This window comes from Polypterus senegalus, chromosome 10, assembly GCF_016835505.1.
Source record: "Polypterus senegalus isolate Bchr_013 chromosome 10, ASM1683550v1, whole genome shotgun sequence".
Classification (NCBI taxonomy): Eukaryota; Metazoa; Chordata; class Cladistia; order Polypteriformes; family Polypteridae; genus Polypterus; species Polypterus senegalus.
Genome location: NC_053163.1, coordinates 154,904,642 through 154,910,641, shown reverse-complemented (window position 1 = coordinate 154,910,641; position 6,000 = coordinate 154,904,642). Strand labels below are relative to the sequence as shown.

The 6,000-nt window shown below is 40.7% G+C and overlaps 1 protein-coding gene across 1 annotated transcript in view; it reads left to right on the top strand.

The window, feature by feature from the left end:
• Positions 1-370: 370 nt before the first annotated feature.
• The window catches only part of ptprsa (protein tyrosine phosphatase receptor type Sa), a 536,941-nt gene continuing 531,311 nt past the window's right edge, over positions 371-6,000 (top strand). The window contains 1 exon segment of the mRNA XM_039767107.1: positions 371-692. The gene's annotated coding sequence lies outside the window, so the exon portion shown is untranslated.

Here is a 6,000-nt window from a genome sequence, read left to right as displayed (position 1 = left end):
CAGGCTAGTACGCGACTTTTCATTCATTCACTTTGCGGACTAATCGCCCCCCACCGCCGCACAGGTTCATATCATCTCCATTTCATATAATTCAACAAAAAAAAAAACCCTCTTCTGATGTTTGAACACCGCCCCACCCACCCCCAAATCACGCGGACCGACAACCCTGTACTTCTCCCACCTTTTTACGAGTGTCATATATCTGGCTGAGTGGACCCCCCGCAACAACATCAGCTCCCCTCCGCATCTGTTTCTAATCCGCGGTGTCATTCACCAGCCGGGTCACGTGACGAGGCCTTTCTCTGGTACACCCCCTTCTCCTCCCGTCCCTCCCTCCCTCCATCCCGAGAGAAGGCCCCTCTCTGTAGTGCGTGAGACGACGCAGCAGTGAGAGTGGCACGGAGTGCGAAAAGGAGGCGCATAACGGAGGCTCTCCGGCTGCGCGGTGCAGCGTCTTTGTGTCTGAAAGCAAAACAAAAAAAAAAAGAAAAGATAAAAAAAAATAAATTCAGAAATCTCGATCTTCACTTTTGGGATATCAAGGGCTTCGCTTTTATGGATACAACGTAGCTCACGCCAGTGAACCGGTGGATTTCAGTCTTCTTTTTTTTATTACCCCCCTCTAAGGTTGAAAAAAGGGGAGGGGGGCGGAGTTGGGGTCGCCTGAGAGCCGTTTGGACTCGCTCTGAAAGGTAAGACAATGGGCACAGACCCTTTTTTCACCAGCTTGCTACGTTGACTTTATGCCATTCGATAAACGGCAGATTTATATCGCCGATGCTGCTTTACAGGATTTCCGAGCGCCGTTTTAATGGACTTCACGCACAAAGCCGAACGGACCGCGCACTCTTTTTTTTTTAATTCCCTGAGCTTTAGTGGATAGAAGACGAAAAGGCAATTTGCCGCTTTTCACGAGTTTGGTTCGCTCGATTGTTTCACTCTAGTACTCTGTTAGCATTGTCCATCCTTTTTCTTTTCTTTATTTTCGCTTAACATTGTTACCCGATCTTGCTAAGTGTAAAGTACAGTAAAGTAAGGTGCGCGTTTTTTTGTACCTCTCCAGTTTGCGCGATCCGTTGGGGGAACTTGCCAAAGAACAAAAGTCACGGCCGTTTGTTTGCGTACAGAGAGCGACTTGAGCTCGGCTTTAGCTTGATTTACACTGACGAGAAACCCGATCCGATCGGCTCTCCGTTTGAACCTTCTGATCTGGCGGTAGGTGGACATAACAGGGTGACTTTACAGCTTAGGGTGCCCGGGAAAGCCTTTCTCCCTCCAGTTTCCAGATGATCCATTTCTCTCTTTAAGAGATAAGTCCCCCTGAAACGGCCACGAATCTCTCCCTTCGCTATACGGATCGCTGAACAGAAAGGTCTGCCGTCAGGAGAAGCGACGAGTTAGCGAGTCGGAGCTCGTGGAGTGCTCGGGGCTCAGGTTTGAAAGTGCAAAGCACAATGGGAAGGTTAAAAGAAAATCGTTACGGAATGGTCTGTCCATGTACAATCCACTTTAGTGAGACTCAACGAAAAGATTTTACAGTACAATACAACCGGTTTGTACTGTGCGATAATACACAATCAAGTATTTTAACTTAAATGTATCAATTATGCACATATATGTAGAGTAAAACGAGCAAGAAAACGAATACAGTGAACAACTTGAATACTATTTAATTTGAAACTAAAACACATGGGATCAAATGAGGCGATAAAAACGAACTAGAATTGTGACGACGTGCATCTGTACGTGCGCTTTATGTACGAAACCGTACTGTGCACTAGTCGGGCAAAACCGTGTGTGTTAATTAACACACGCACACACACCGAGTTCGAGGGGTTTTTAGAATTGTGCATATAACACGATACTTTCGTTATCTTTTAATTGTAAATATATTTACATCAGGGAAAACACAAATCGAGGGGACTCCCCGTGTTCAGTGGCACCGTGTTAGTTAGATCAAATAGGAGAAGGGCCGAAGCGGCAAAACACACAAATCAGCGGACGTCTTTATCCAAGGCGACTTGCAGCACTGGAGGGATGCAGTTGCTTTAGAGCACAGGCAGGTGAAGTGACTTGCTCGGGGTCACACGGTGTCCGTGGCGGGATTTGAACCCACAACCTCGGGGTTTGAAGTCCAATGCCACATGCGATTAAACGCGGTAACAATGAAATGCTGGAGTATATTGATATGAGTGCACCATTAATATGAAAAATGTATGAAATATAAATAGATTTCAAACACATAAAATAACAGATCGATATGAAGAAATTATATGATAGATAAAGACAATACATACGAGATAGATAGGAAAGGCACTATATAATCAGCATAAAAGACACTACAGTATATTATAAATCGCTAGAGGGGAAAGGCACTATATGATAGATAGGAATGGTACTATAGAATTATAGAAGTATAACAAATGCATTATATAATGAATTAGTATGAAATCTGCTATATGATAGACAGGCATCAAATAATAGATACATAGATAGGAAAGGCACTATATAAGCAGTATAAAAGACACTATACAGTATTATAAATCGCTAGAGGGGAAGACACTATGATAGATAGGAATGGCACAATATAATTACAGAAGTATAACAAATGCATTATATAATAGATTAGTATAAAATCTGCTAGACAGACATCAAATAATAGATAAATAGGCACTATATAACAAGTAGAAAAGAGACTATATTACAGATGACTAGTGAGGAAAGGCACTATATAATAAACACAAAAGGCACTACATGATAGAGAGATATGAATGGCACTATACAATAAATATGAAATACAATCTATGAATAAATTGATGTCAAGTGCAGTATATGATTATAGAAACGTATGAAATGCATTATATAACAGATTGGTGAGAAAGACATTATAGGGTAGATAAAAACCGTACATAATAGAATATATAGATAGTAAAGGCATTATATGACAGTTATGAATGGCAAAATACAATAAATATGAAATAAGAGGAATAAATAGATGTCAAGTGCGCCGTATAATTCTAGAAATATAAAAGGCTATATATTATAGATAGCTAGAGAGGAAAGACACTATAATAAACACAAAAGGCACTACATGATAGAGAGATGTGAATGGCACTATACAATAAATATGAAATAATCTATGAATAAATTGATGTCAAGTGCAGTATATAATTATAGAAACGTATGAAATGCATTATATAACAGATTGGTGAGAAAGACATTATAGGGTAGATATAAACACGACGTAATAGAATATATAGAGAGTATTATATGATAGATATGAATGGCAAAATACAATACATATGAAATAAGATGTGAATAAATAGATCTCAAATGCACCATATAATTCTAGGAATATACAACAAATATAAAAGACAACATTTTATAGAGAACTAGAGAGGAAAGGCACTATATGATAGTTGGGAATGGCACTATATAATTAAAGAAGTCATTTTGTAATAGATTGGTGTGAAGGAAATTATGATAGGCAAACAACATAATAGGTGTGAATATTTAGGAAACGCATTATATGATAGATATGAATGGCAAAATACAAGAGTTATGAAATAAGATTTCGCTAAATAGATGTCAAGTGAACAATATAATAATAAACATATATCAAATGCATTATATAATTGATTGATATTAAGGAAATGATGTGATAGATAAAGACACTACATAACAGATAGACAGGAAACAAAGAGATAAAAAGACGGATTGACAGACATGAATGGCACCAGGCAATAGATTTAAGATACGAATAAATAGATATCAAGTGCACTTTATAATAAATACAAAAGGCATTATATTATAGATAGATAGACAGATAAACAGAACTCTTATTTGTCCCCAGGGTACATTTGGGCCTTTTACAGAAGCTCAATAAATACAAAAACATTAAATAAAATACTTGCAACCAATTGCATAACTACACACTTAAAGTGTATATACTTAAAGTATATATATATACTGTAGTATGTATGGGTGTGTATAGACGTCTGTAGTTGTTACACAGTTTAGTTAGTGAGCACTTCTAAATCCCAATGGGCCGCAGACCCCCATATGTGTACAGATCCCACCATACATGATGTCTGCAGGTTACCTGGACACGTCGTCTTTTCACACACAGCGGCGCTTCTGCAATGGCACTTTTCTGGGATGTGTGGCTCCTTGCTGGTTGAGCCTTTGTTTGACTAAGAGTCGATTCATTCTCGCAGCGTTCTTTGCATGTCAAATTGTTTTTTAGGGCTTTGAAAAGGTTCCTAATACGCATATATGGACAACACAGCAAATCGCTAACATTTGGTTGTCGACTCAGCAGGATACAACAGATCAAGAAAACCTGAACTTGGGTTGTGTCCTTGTGTTGGTAAAATGAAGAAGCCAATGGCATTTGACAAATCTGTTACCTGTTCCTGGGCACTTCCGGAGCCTGGTACTGATCCAAACAAGTGAAAGAATCTTCATGTGCGTAATTCTTTTGAAAATCAAAAATGGTTCCCCTATGCAGGGCCATCTTAACAGGAAAGCAGTGGACATACACAACCACTCAGCAAGTCACAGCATACATAGATTAGCGTGGGGCCCCCCGGGGTGATGCCCAGCGTGCCCATGCGTTAAGACGGCCCTGCTCCTGTGGCATCGCCGCTCTAAAGACTGTTCAAATCGCACGTTCTGGTTATGTGGAGTTCACATTATATTTATTTATTTTTTGGTGTTATCTTTGTTAGAAATGCACGTCAGTTATATGTTAGATGGTGTGTGTGTGTGTGAGTGCCCACCGATGTCCACTGTGGTCTGCTTCCTGCATTGGTCTTACGGTCAGGAGGGGCTCAGGGCTCACTGTGACCCTGACATTGGATGAAGCGACTCCAGGCATGTACAGGGTGGCATGAGGGCATTTCATAAAGAGCTGAGTGAGTGTACTGCACTTGTGCACACCTAGTGACGGTATGTGTGTGTGTGTCTAACATTATACGCTATGCACTGTAAATAGGAATGGACACCAACATGGTGTGATTCACCTTCTGGAGTGACGCTACATGTGACATCGCAGGAGTACTCGAACCCGAGTGTAGCACTGGCACACATCCGGCCTGAAGTGGGCTAAACTCATGCGCACGTCTCTATAGAAAAGAGTTATTTTACACCATAGAGACCTCATTTACATATCAATGTCAAATGTTCTTTGCTCTTGATGAACTTATCACGGTGCTGTTTGCCACAAACAACACCATTTAAATGCAAAAGGTGCTGGTTTACATGCCAAAAATGTGTCGCACCAGGGGAGTTTGAGTTTTGTAACCACATAAATTAATTGGCATAACAGTGACTCGTGCTTGGATCAGAAGACGGGGAAAAGTGTGACGCTGAGCCTTTGTGAGTTACAAATTCATGGCTCATTAACGAAAAAGGTGCTGCTTTGTATTTTATTTATGTACACGAGAGTAGAGCTGGCCTGTCTACCCATCCATTCTTCTCACGCAACCAACCCTTCAAATCTAACACAGCGACTTGGACGCTCATCTGGGCATTTCATACAGCGCCACCTTTCACACGCGGCGACCTATCTGTGTAGTCGTCTTTGGTATCGAGCGCCATTCTACGTGTCAAACGGGCTGGCGTGAAAGTCACTCTGCTGTACATGTCATTCACTTTGCGTCTGTCATATCTGCCTAGCTTATCTTGTGACTTTCACACTAATCTATCTGTCGGTCGAGCACAATACTCCTCAGACTGTTTAAGGCAGCATCCTTCATATCTAGTTACGTTAAGTAAAATCCTTCCTATATGTCTGCATATGTCTGTAATGTAGCACCTTTCACATTTGTCACTCTGTCTCTTCATCTGTCTTTCATATATGGTGGCTTTAATGAGAAGTTAGGCAAAGTGACGCCTTTTAATGGCTAACTAGACAGATTACAATATGTAGGCTTTCAAGGCAACTCAGGCCCCAGTTTGTAATCATCTGTCATCTCACCTGAAGAAGAGGCCTGAGTT